The sequence below is a fragment of the Carcharhinus amblyrhynchos genome, chromosome 30 (assembly GCF_965287045.1).
Source record: "Carcharhinus amblyrhynchos chromosome 30, sCarAmb.v2.hapA, whole genome shotgun sequence".
NCBI classification, from domain to species: domain Eukaryota; kingdom Metazoa; phylum Chordata; class Chondrichthyes; order Carcharhiniformes; family Carcharhinidae; genus Carcharhinus; species Carcharhinus amblyrhynchos.
In genome coordinates this window covers 6,427,942-6,441,337 of record NC_137353.1, presented here as the reverse complement: position 1 = coordinate 6,441,337, position 13,396 = coordinate 6,427,942, and the positions used below count along the sequence as shown (strand labels likewise).

Below are 13,396 nucleotides of genomic sequence, written 5' to 3'. Positions count from 1 at the left end.
TGTCCACAATCAGCCCCTCCAGTCTGTCGAGCACCGCCTCTCTAGTAACAGTAATGTCATGAAGACCCTCCAGTCCTACCACCTTTCCATCGCTAACACCCGGCAAATTATTCACGTCCTCCTCCGTGAAGACAGAAACAAAAAAGTTATTCAATACCTTAGCCATATCCCCATCCCCTACCACTAGGTCCCCTTTCTCATCCTCTAAAGGACCAACGTTCACCCTAGCCAGCCTCTTCCTTTTTATATATTTATAAAAACTCTTGCTATCCTTTTTTATATTAAGCACTAGCCCAGCTTCATAGTTTCTCCTACCCTTCTTTATCAACTTCTTTGTCAATCTTTGTTGACATTTAAACCTCTCCCAATCCTCTTCTCGCCCACTACTCTTAGCTACTCTAAATTCCTCCGCTTTTAATTTAACACTTTCCTTCACCTCCTTCGTTATCCACGGCTTATTACCTCTCCTCCTACGGTCCTTTTTGACCATCGGAATAAATTTCTGCTGAGCACCAAGAAAGATCTCCTTAAAGATCCTCCACTGCTCCTCAGCAGACCCTCCCTCCAACGCGCTCCCCCAGTCCACATTCGCCAATTCTTCTCTCATCCTACCGTACTCCCCTCTATTCAAACAAAGGACGCGTGTCCGGGAACCCACTTTCTCCTCCTCCATCTGCACCAGAAACTCCACCATACAATGATCACTCTCCCCAAGAGGATCCTTCACCGCAAGGTCCCTAATTCTACCCGCCTCATTACATAGCACCAGATCCAAGATAGCTCGCTCCCTCGTCGGCTCCAACACACACTGTTCGAGGAAACTATCCCGGCAGCATTCCAAGAACTCCTCCTCAAGCCCACCGCGTCCAACATGGGTCGACCAATCAATATGTAGATTGAAATCCCCCATAACTACAGCCGTCCCATTCCTGCACGCCGCACTTATTTGCGCGTTAACAGCCCGCCCCACCTCCAGATCATTATTCGGGGGCCTATAGACGACACCTACCAGCGTCTTCCTCCCTTTGCTGTTCCTAATCTCCACCCACAACGATTCCACCCTCTGCTCCTTGGCTCCAATATCATCCCTTGCTACCACCGTGATGCTATCCTTAATCAGCAGAGCTACGCCCCCCTCTTTTCCCTCCTGCCTATCCTTCCTAAACACTTGATAGCCCTGTACATTCAGCTCCCAGTCCCTGTCACCCTGCAGCCACGTCTCTGTAATGGCCACCAGATCGTATCCATTTGTGTCGATCTGCGCCACCAGCTCATCCACTTTATTCCGAATGCTTCGTGCATTCAGATAAAGCGCTTTCATCCCAGCCTTCACCTGGACCCTATTTGCCGTAACGCCACCAACCATACTCACATCCCCTACTCCCTCTATTATTGGGACATCCTCGGCCTCTTCCCTTACCTGTACCCTCTCCTCAACTTTAGACCTCGTAACATCACCTACCCTCGCACCCTCCCCCCCGCTAATTAGTTTAAAGCCCTGTCTACAGTCCTCTTTACTCGATTCGCCAGCACTCTGGTCCCAGCACGGTTCAGACCAACCCCATCCCGCCTGAACAGGTCCCACCTACCCCAATACTGATGCCAATGCCCCATAAATTCGAACCCATTCCTCTCACACCAATCTCTGAGCCACCCATTCACTTCCTTAATCTTATCAACCTTACGCCCGTCTGCACTCGGTTCAGGCAGTAGCCCAGAGATAACCACCTTGTCGGTTCTACTTTTTAATTCCATTCCCAGCTTTTCATACTCCCTCCCCAGATCCTCAGTCCGCATTTTGCCTACGTCGCCGGCACCCACATGTACCACAACGACCGGATTCTCACCCTCCCACTCCAGGTTCCTCTGCAGCCCAGCTGCGACATCCCGGACCCGAGCACCAGGCAGACAAACGAGTCTGCTCTGCCGTTCAATCATGGCTGATATTTTTCTCATCCCCAGTCTCCTGTCTGGTCCCCTTCACCCCGATCTCCTTATTAATCAGGAACCTATCTATCTCTGTCTTAAAGACACTCAGTGACCCGGCCTCCTCTGCGACAGAGTTCCACAGATTCTCCACTCTCTGGCTGAAGAAATTCCTCCTCGACTCTGTTTTAAAGGAGTGTCCCTTTAGCCTGAGGTTGTGCCCTCTGGCTCTAGTTTTTCCTTTTGGTGGAAACATCCTCTCCACTCTATCCAGGCCTTGCAGTATCTTGTAAGTTTCAACAAGATCCACCGCAGCAACCACCCCCCCGCCCCCCCCCGCCCCGCCCCATCCTTCTAAACTCCAACGAGTACAGACCAGAGTCCTCAAACATTCCTCATATGACCTCTTCTTCAGTTCACGTAAACAGGTAAAGTCGCCGTAGTCCCAGAGGCTGCGACTGGTGTTGAGTTAACCTGAGGGTCATCACACCTGAGGTGAGGGGTAAGGTTGAGAAGACTGGGCCTTCATGAATAACCTCAACCCGTACAGGAATTGAACCTACACTGTTGGCATCGCTAACCAGCCATCCAGCCAACTGAACTACCCGACGCCCTTATGCACAATTTGACCCCTGAATCATTTATTTATTATTTGCATCGACCGTCTCCCCTGCAATATTCTCTCATCCTAGAATCGTAGAATCCCGACGGTGCAGAAGGAGACCGTTTGGTCCATCGGGCCTGCACCGACAACAATCCCACCCAGGTCCTATCTCCGTGAACCCACGTATTTGTCCTACTAATCCCCCTGACACTAAGACGTGGCCAATCCACCTAACCCGCACATCTTTGCACTGTGGGAGGAAACAGGAGCACCTGGAGAAAACCCAAGCAGACACGGGGAGAACGTGCAAACTCCACACAGACAGTGACCCAAGCCGGGAATCGAACCCGGGTCCCTGGCGCTGTGAGGCAGCAGTGCTAACCGCCGTGCCACCCATCCTCTACTTGGCTCAGGATCCAGCATCCCTCGGCTATAAAACCCTTCGTGTGACAGTCCCGGGAAGCTGTTCAGTGATAGATTGTGGCCAAGGCTGATCTCGTTCTTGTTATCCACCATACACAAACATTCCAGGAGAGGCAATGGGACAACTCTCACATGCAGGAGTGAACGAAATACAGAGCAAGATGTAACCTCCTGTGTTTAATATCTTCGCTTCTCTTGAAGCTTAAGTACATCTGATTACCTATTTTAGCACATACAAAGTGAGCCCGAAATGTGACGCTTTCCACTTTTCAGATTAATCATTAAAGGGACTGTGTGATTAACGGTGTTCAGTGTTACTGCAGAAGAGGGTTGGCACAGTGGTCAGCACTGTTGCCCCACAACGCCAGGGACCTGAGTTCAAATCCCAGCTTGGGTTACTGTCTGCATGGAGTCTGCCCGTTCTCCCCATGTCTGCGTGGCTTTCCTCCGGATGCTCCAATTTCCTCCCACAGTCTGAATGATGTGCCCTTAGTGTTATCCCTCAGTGTCCAAAGATCATAGAATCATAGAAACCCTACATTGCAGAAAGAGGCCATTCGGCCCATCGAAACTGCACAGACCACAATCCCATCCAAGCCCTACCCCCATATCCCTACATATTTTACCCACTAATCCCTCTAACTACACATCTCAGGACACTAAGGGACAATTTAGCAAGGCCAATGAACCTAACCTGCACATCTTTGGACTGAGAGAGGAAACTAGAGCACCCGGAGAAACCCACGCAGACACGGGGAGAATGTGCAAACTCCACACAGACAGTGACCCAAAGCCGGGAATCGAACCCGGATTCCTGGAGCTTTGAAGCAGCAGTGCTAACCACTGTGCTATGGTGCCGCCCAAGATGTGCAGGTTAGATGGATTGGCCATGCTAAATTATTCCTCAGTGTCCAAAGATGTGCAGTTTAGTTGGCTGTGCTAAATTACCCCTCAGTGTCCAAAGATATGTAGGTTAGATGGATTTGCAATGGTAAATATGTGGGTTACGGGGATAGGGCCTGGATGGGATGCTCTGTTGCAGAGTCGAGTGGACTCCTCTTGCACTGTAGGAATTCTATGATAAGCTTTGTTTTGATTTTTGCCCGTTCTCATCAGGAAGCTGTCAGTTCCGGCTAGTGTAATCGATGATGAGAAATGATGCTTAAAAAAGTATAGATGGTGAGCTATTAATATTGCTGGCGGAGAGGAAAGATTGATTTTAATGTCAGTGACACAAAGTGGGAACTTCAGTTCAAGATCAGAAATTAATCCAGAAAGGCCTGTTTTGGCGGGGGTGGGGGGGGGAGGGGGGAGGTGGTGGTGGTGGTGGTGTGGGTGGTGGGGGGGGCGGAGGTTGGTGGTGTGGGTGGTGGTGGTTGGGGGGGCATAAAAATCAAAAATCCCTGGAAAGAGCCAACCACTGGAGAGGAACTGGGCTGGACAAACATTCTGAGATTTCCGTTGATTCATTAATACATTCTCTTCACCCTTTTTAAAGAATCAACTGAGTAAAGATAAATTGGAGAGTAGAATCTGCTCATAGATCTGACGTATAAATCATATCTTTCCCTCAAAGCTCTCAGCTAACAAGTGTATCACATCCTTCTCGTCCGTCCTCGCTCATGGATTCATCCCAGCTGAATTACGCTGTTGTTATGGGGACTGACTTTCGAGAATCGACACCACGGGCTGGAGTTAGCGCCCAAATCACGTGGAAGTGATTCACTTCAGATCAGCCATGATCTTATTGAAGGGCAGGGCAGGGCAGGCTCGAAGGAGCTGGAGTAGGCCATCGAGCCCTATTTCTTGTGTTGTGTCTGAAGGGATTGAGTCTCGTCTGTAACCACAAAACGCCGAAATCTCCTCGACCTCCTTCAAGCCCTCCATCTGTGAGAATCTCCAATCACACAACTGGCCACACACTTGACATCCCACAGGGAGAATCCTCCAGTTGTGCTCATTCAGAAATGCCCCTTGCATTTTGTGACCAGAATTTGAGACTCCACACCAAATAGAATCATGGAATCCCTACAGTGCAGAAGGAGGCCATTCGGCCCATCGAGTCTGCACTGACAACCCACCCATAATCCCATGCATTTACCCGATCGCCCTGGCACTTGGGGGCAAATTACCATGGCCCGTCCTCCTAACCCGGACATCTTTGGACTGTGGGAGGAAACTGGAGCACCCGGAGGAAACCCATGCTGACACGGGGAGAATGTGCAAACGCCACACAGACTTGAGGACGGAATTGAACCCGGGTCCTTGGAGCTGTGAGGCAGCAGTGCTAACCATTGTGCCACCATGCCAGCCACGGTGCAGAGTGGTTAGCAGGATAGCCATTCTTCTGCTGTGAAGTTTTTGCTATTTTTTAAAATATAATTACTCTTCACTGTGTGTTTTCTGTCTTTTAATGCATTTTCATTGCATCAAAGTTAAGTTGTTATACCTGGACAAGGAATATATGATGTGGCATTGGTGCTTTCCTTGGGTCCCAGTGTTTACGCTGAGTCAAATCCATTTTTAAGTTGGAATATATTTGAATAAAGTTGGGAAGATATTTGGGGGGGGAAACCTTAACAATGGCAGAAAATGGATGCACTCTTGGCCAAATTGTCAGCTTGAACCCACGGAGTCAACTCCCACCCGATAGTCATTGGCTTTCATTTGCGAGTGCGGCATTTGTGAATGAGAGACAGGAGTGTTTATTTTAAGAGCAGTTTTAAGTTTCAGTTTCCAAAAATGAGGAAACGATACCAGGGCTCGGAGCAAAACATTGTCATTCAGTTTCCCTCGCGTTCTCTCGTTTGCGGGCACTGGGCTGCAGACATGTTTACAAGTTTTGGTCTCCTTACTTGAGAAAGGATATCCTGGCACTGGAGGGGGTGCAGAGGAGATTCACTCGGTTGATTTCAGAGTTGAGAGGGGTGGCTTATGCGGAGAGACTGTGTAACCTGGGACAATACTCATTGGAATGTAGAAGAATGAGGGGAGATCTTATAGAAACATATAAGATTATGAAGAGAATAGATAAGATAGAAGCAGAGAGTTGTTTCCACTCACAGGTGAAACTAGAACTAGGGGACATGGCCTCAAAATAAGAGAGTGCAGAATTGGGACTGAGTTGAGGAAGAACTTTTTCATCCAAAGAATTGTGATTCTGTGGAATTCCCTGCCCAGTTCAAGCTACTTCACTGAATGTTTTTAAGGCAAAAATAGATAGATTTAAAGGAATTAAGGGTTATGGTGAGCGGGTGGGTAAGTGGAGCTGAAAAGATCAGCTACGATCTTATTGAATAGCGGAACAGGCTCAAGGGACCAAATGGCCTACTCCTGCTCCTAGTTCTTATGTTCATAAGTCATTAATCTGACAATCAAACAGAGCAGGGTTGTTACCAGATTTCTCATTTAAGGCTTCCTCAGCTCAGTTCCCAACTCCAGTTCCTCTCGACTCCTGATTTCTCCGTTACACCATCAGAATAATGGACATTTTCAAAATCCTAATTCTTTCCAGTCACCATCGTTTGAGGATTTGGGTTTGAGCATCAGAGTCACCTGCATTCCAGAGTTGAGGAATGCTACGTTCCAGTGAAATCATTGGTTATATCTAATCCCATAGACTGTTGGCCGCATTAACACCACCCAAGTGGTGGGCAATGACCACCTCCAGCAAGCAAGAACCGCACCATCTCTGCCTGCCATTCAAAGGCAGTGCCATCGGTGAATTCTCCACTATCGACAGAGTTACTGTTGACCAGAAATAGAAGTGGGCTAGCCGTATAAATACTGTGCTGGCCAAGAGCAGGTCAGAGTTTGGGAATTCTGTGGCGAGCAACTCACCCCCATAAACCACAAGACACAAGTCAGGAGTGTGATGGCGTACTCTGCACTTGCCTGGATGGGTGCACCTCCATTCATTCAAGAGATTCCACACCATCCAGGACAAAGCAGCCCCACTTGAGTGGCACCCCCATCCACCACCTTAAACATTCACTCCCTCCACCAGCAACACACAGCGTGTATTGAAATAACTCCTTACAGGCCAGTGTCCCTTCACCAGATTCCTTTCATTTACAAACTCTATTCCACTCCTAAGAATGTTCCTGTTGCACAATCCAAACCCAGAAAGCCTGACCCTCCCATTTTTAAATGCAGAGGAGGCTCCCTGATTGGGTAGGCAATTATGACTTCAATCAGACAGTCCATTTTTTTCCCAACCAAATAAACAAAATTAACTTCAGGACAACTCAAAAGGGGGCAGCTCCCAAAAAAGGAGAGGAACCACCCAAAACAAATTGGAGAGAAAACTTAAAACATCAAATTAAAATGTGACTAAAGAGGATCAATGGTGCATCCACCTCTCTGCGGTGCCCAGCGGGCATGGAAGGCATCATCTGTGCCCTCGGACACCGCATGCTCCCTTTCCAGGGACACCCGGCTGTAGTAGAGGGGAGTCAGGTTGGGTGGCCCCCCCTTAGTCGCCCGCTGCCTGGACCTATAGGTGGAATGTTTTGCTAGGTGATCTCAAAAGCGGGGGCTCATATTCCAAGAGGCCAATCTCACATGCCTCTTTGACGTAATTACCTGTGCCAGCTACAAGATACAAGAACTCATCAAGCCTCCTTCCACAACACCTTCCAATCCCCTCACCTCAATCACAGAGAACATCACCGTCTGCAAGTTCCTCTCTAAGTCTCACAGTGTCCTGAATGAGAACTATATCACTGTGTCAAAATCCTCCCTAACAGCACTGTGGGTGTACCCACACCATGCAGCTCTTCAAGAAGGCAGTTAACCACTATCATCTTCAAGGCAGTTAGGGATGGGTAACAAATGCTGGCCTTGCCATCAATACTGATATCCCATGGAAGAATTTGAAGGAGTGTTTCTACACCATCACTTCCCATGGTCAGATGGGTAACCAATGGCACTCAGAATCGGGGGTCGCCCTTTGGGGCATTTCAGCTGATCCCATTCTGTTAACATGTGGCACTGTAATGCCCAACAACATGTGAAAGCAGAGTACCCAGAATTGACAGGCTGCTTCTTAGTTCTCACTTGGATGAACCGGTTTTCCAGCTTTTTGTTTGGAATGGGATTAGTAACACAGGAGGACCAGTCATTTAAAACGTAGGCAAACAAGCAACCATTTTCTACATGATGGGCAGGTGTGGGCCCCAAGATGCTCTAACGGTATTTTTATAGAATCCCTACAGTGCAGACAGAGGCCATTCAGCCCATCAAGTCTGCACCGAGTACAGTCCCACCCAGGCCCTTTCCCCGTAACCCTGCGTATTTACCCTAGCTCGTCCCCCTGACACTTGGGTCAATTTAGCATGGGAAATCAACCTAACCTGCACATCTTTACATAGCAGGAGGAAACCGGAGCACCCAGAGGAAACCCATGCAGACATGGGGAGAATGTGCAAACTCCATACATACAGTGACCTGAGGCCAGAATTGAGCCCGGGTCCCGGGTGCTGTGAGGCAGCAGTGCTAACCATTTTATCAGCTTTTATTTTGCCCCCTCCCCTTGCATCTGGTCTGAGGTTTAGTCGCTCTGACAGAAAAGCTGTAGGGAAGTCCCCCATAAACCCAAGTTCACAGAGTAAGTCAGCTGCACTGGAGGTGGACTCAGTCTCACCAGGTTAAAGTCCAACAGGTTTATTTGGTAGCACGAGCTTTCGGAACGCTGCTCCCAAAACCTGTTGGACCTGAACCTGGTGTTGTGAGACTACTTACGGTGCCCACCCCAGTCCAACGCCGACAACTGCACGTCAGTGGAGATGTAGATATTGAATCCAGTCCAGCCAATACCGAGTGAGTTTGGGGCTTATTTTAAATAATCTGGATTGGGTGGGGAAGTGTTGCAGAATTCAAATTCTGACTTGGCAGACAGTGGCGCTCAGTATTACTCCTCGAGAAGATGTTCTTTGGAGATAATTACATTGCTGAAATGTTTCTTCCCAACGTGTAAGCAAGCACAAGGCATTTTTAAGACTGTCAATTAATTCAAAGAAACTTTCTTCTAACAGCAGATAATTGCCCCAGTTTCTTAGCAAATACTTTATGTCGCCACGTTTCGTTTTACTTCCTTGTTGACTTTAATTAACTGGGAGTCGGAACCGATAAGAGTCGGGGATGTATTTGCATATACTTTTCTGTGAATTAGACTTCCTTGAAAGCTAATTTCATTAAACAGCCACTTGGTGCACTGTCAGCGCTGGGATGTTTGATGGCTAGGTGAATATCGGAGAGTAATGGTGAATAAAATTGGGTGCTTTGGGGGTGAGGCCCTGTCACATTTCAGCTTAAAAGATTTGATCGCGTTGAAGATTAAATGCCAGAAATACAACTCAAGAGCCTGGAGGGGTAGGATGTGGGAATTAAACTGTCAGATGGTGTTGAATGGACTCAGACTTTCTGCTGAAGCTTGAGGTGCCTGAATGAAAACAGCTAAACGTACCATTTCTGCTGACTTTCCAGATTAAAATCGTGCAAGGATCAATGTCACAACAAATCTGATTTCCAGCTTACTGCGGATGCTGGAATCTGAAACACAAAGTGCTGGAAAAACTCAGCGGGTCTGACAGCATCTGTGGAGAGAGAATAGAGCCAGCGTTCCAAGTCTGGATGGTAAAGCTCTGAAGCAGGGTCATCCAGACAGGCTCGAGGAGTCGGCTCTATTCTCTCTCCACCAATGCTGTCAGACCCGCTGAGTTTCTCCAGCATTTTATGTTTTAAAATTATTATTCATTCGTGGGATGTGGGCAAATCCCTGCATTCTGAGTGCCATTGGTTACCCATCTGACCATGGGAAGTGATGGTGTAGAAACACTCCTTCAAATTCTTCCATGGGATATCAGTATTGATGGCAAGGCCAGCATTTGTTACCCATCCCTAACTGCCTTGAAGATGATAGTGGTTAACTGCCTTCTTGAAGAGCTGCATGGTGTGGGTACACCCACAGTGCTGTTAGGGAGGATTTTGACACAGTGATATAGTTCTCATTCAGGACACTGTGAGACTTAGAGAGGAACTTGCAGACGGTGATGTTCTCTGTGATTGAGGTGAGGGGATTGGAAGGTGTTGTGGAAGGAGGCTTGATGAGTTCTTGTATCTTGTAGCTGGCACAGATGCTGTCAGACCCGCTGAGTTTTTCCAGCACTTTGTGTTTCAGATTCCAGCATCCGCAGTAAGCTGGAAATCAGATTTGTTGTGACATTGATCCTTGCACGATTTTAATCTGGAAAGTCTGCAGAAACGGTACGTTTAGCTGTTTTCATTCAGGCACCTCAAGCTTCAGCAGAAAGTCTGAGTCCATTCAACACCATCTGACAGTTTAATTCCCACATCCTACCCCTCCAGGCTCTTGAGTTGTATTTCTGGCATTTAATCTTCAACGCGATCAAATCTTTTAAGCTGAAGGTACTTAATTCATAAAATATTAGAAAGGACGTTACAAATGTTCAAAAATGGCCAAAGTGTGATAAAATTCAGATCAAGTTGCACTCTGAGATGCTTCAATGTGATTGTGAGCTATGTAATATTCACTGTGTACGTTCCAGTGCGAGTCACACAACCCCAGGGGGTTCTCTACAATTCCCCTCCCCTCAGTTCACTGCGTTTGAAAGGTCTTAGACAGCGACCGTCACCATTGCACCTCTGTGTCAGCTGCTCTGAGCTTTAGTGTGACCCTCAACACGTATTCCTGGGCTTTGGGACAACTTCTTGCACTGGAAGGTCAGCAGGTTTCAGGCAGACCAAAGCACGTCTTTCACCGAGTTGGTGGCTCTCACAATATCTGATGTTTGTCTCAGTGTGCGTCCCTGGGGACAGCTTGTCGAGTACAGAGTGCTGTGTCCCTGGGAACAACCCGCAGGGAACAGAATCCTGTGTCCCTAGGGGCAGCCCGTCAAGCACAGAGTCCCCGTCCCTGAGAACTACCGGTGGAGCACAAGAGTCCCCATCCTGGGAACGTCCATAGAGCACAGAGTTCTGTGTCCCCGGGAACAGCCCGGAGAGCACAGAGTCCCCATCCCCGGGAACAGCCCATGGAGCGCAGAGTCCCCGTCCCTGGGAACAGCCCGGAGAGCGCAGAGTCCCCGTCCCTGGGAACAGCCCGGAGAGCGCAGAGTCCCCGTCCCTGGGAACAGCCCGGAGAGCGCAGAGTCCCCGTCCCTGGGAACAGCCCGGAGAGCGCAGAGTCCCCGTCCCCGGGAACAGCCCGGAGAGCGCAGAGTCCCCGTCCCCGGGAACAGCCCATGGAGCGCAGAGTCCCCGTCCCTGGGAACAGCCCATAGAGCGCAGAGTCCCCGTCCCTGGGAACAGCCCGGAGAGCGCAGAGTCCCCGTCCCTGGGAACAGCCCGGAGAGCGCAGAGTCCCCGTCCCTGGGAACAGCCCGGAGAGCGCAGAGTCCCCGTCCCTGGGAACAGCCCGGAGAGCGCAGAGTCCCCGTCCCCGGGAACAGCCCGGAGAGCGCAGAGTCCCCGTCCCCGGGAACAGCCCATGGAGCGCAGAGTCCCCGTCCCTGGGAACAGCCCATAGAGCGCAGAGTCCCCGTCCCCGGGAACAGCCCGGAGAGCGCAGAGTCCCCGTCCCTGGGAACAGCCCGGAGAGCGCAGAGTCCCCGTCCCCGGGAACAGCCTGTAAAGCATGGAGTCCTGCATTACGGATGTGTTGGGGATGAACCCCAACCGAAACCACCTCACCTCTCTTCAGACCTTCTTTGCAAAGGCACATTCCACAAGGGGGTGGACGGTTGTCTCTTTCTCCCCTGCCTCAAGGGAAACGTATGGATGGGGTGGGACCCTGGGCGTGTAGGAAGGATCCGATGGGGAACGGCAAGAACATCATTTATTGTTCTTGAGAAGATGGTGGGATGTGAGCCACCTTCTTGAGTAGCTTGCTGGGCCATTTCAGAGGGCAGTTAAGAGTCAACCACATTGCTGGGAGTCTGAACACAGATGTAGGTCAGACTTGGTAAGGACGGCAGATTTCCTCCCCTGAATGATATTATTGAACCAGCTGGGTTTTTATGATAATCTGGTTGTTTCACGCTGAGTATTCTTGACAATAAATTTTATTTAATGAGATTTCAATTCCCCAACTACTGTGGTGAGATTTGAACTCCTGTTAGATTATTACTCCAGATCTCTGGATTACGAGTCCAGTGACATAACCACGGTGTCATCTACCATTACAACTCATGATGCTTTCCACATACGCACATGCACCCTCGCTCTCTCAGTCGCATTGCCATAGTCACATGCATGTTAAGGTGTGGCCAACTGTATCTCTACTGCTAACACTCTGAGTTGGAAAGTCATGGGTTCAAACCCCCACCCCAGGGTCTTGAGCACCTAAATCAAGACTGACACTCCAGTGCAGTGCTGAGGGAGTGCTGCACTGTCAGAGGTTCTATGCAGCATTAAGCCAAGGTCCTGTCTGCCCTCTCAGGTGAACATAGAATCATCGAATCCCTACAGTGCAGGAAGAGGCCATTTGGCCCATCGAATCTGCATTGACGGCAATCCCTCCCAAGTCCTATCCCCTAATCCCGTGCATTTACCCCTTGACACAAACAGGCAAGTTAGCATGGCCAATCAATCTAACACACACATCTTTGGATTGTGGGAGGAAACCGGAGCATCTAGAGGAAACCCAGGCAGACACGGGGAGAATGTGCACACTCCACACGGACAGTGACCTGAGGCCGGAATTGAACCTGGGTCCTTGGTGCTGTGTGGCAGCAGTGCTAACCACTGTGCCACCGTGCTGCCCATAAAAAAAAACTCAATGCACTATTCCGAAGAAGAACATGGTGGTTATTCTTGATGCCCTGGCTGATATTCATCCCTCAATCAACATCCCAGAAAGCAATTATCTGGTTATCATCTTGTTGCTGTTTGTGGGAGCTTGCTGTGTACCAATTGGCTGTTGCCTTGTTACATTACTACAGTGACTATAATGCAAAAATACCTCTTCGTCTATGAGGTTATGAACGGCGCTAGATTAACGCAAGATTTTTTAAACCTGTTGCCATTTTAAAAACGGTGGACATGAATGCCATAGTGTGCTGAGGAAGGTCTGGCATCGCTAAGCGGTCCTGCTGGCCAAACATGTTTGAATTGGCCTCCACGGGAGCAATTGCCTCCTCACATTGTGACTCCGACTGCAGTACAGATTCCAGTAACATTCCCCAATTTGAAGGTGAATCTGTTTTCATGCGTTCAGCAGACATTTTAACACGTTGTGTAGACCTGGTTATAAACAAATGCAGCATTACTTTGCCCTGCTATAAAATTCCAAGCTTGGCACCAGAGGGGGTCAGCTTCTTGCAAGCTGTGCCCAGCATACCTTCTAATTCTATATTTTACTCTCGTTCTGTGCTTCTACAGCCTAGTGATGACTGTAACACTACATTCTGCACTCTCTCTCCT

General features: G+C 49.0%; 1 protein-coding gene across 5 annotated transcripts in view; it reads left to right on the top strand.

Annotated features, from left to right (window-relative positions):
* The window catches only part of pik3cd (phosphatidylinositol-4,5-bisphosphate 3-kinase, catalytic subunit delta), a 214,945-nt gene that overhangs the window by 85,167 nt on the left and 116,382 nt on the right, over positions 1-13,396 (top strand). Inside the window, exon 1 of one of the 5 annotated variants that reach the window (XM_080215126.1) lies at positions 9,193-9,415. The exons of the other annotated variants lie outside the window; for them this stretch is intronic. The gene's annotated coding sequence lies outside the window, so the exon portion shown is untranslated. Of the gene's footprint in view, positions 1-9,192; positions 9,416-13,396 lie in introns of those variants that run through there. 5 annotated transcript variants of the gene reach the window in all.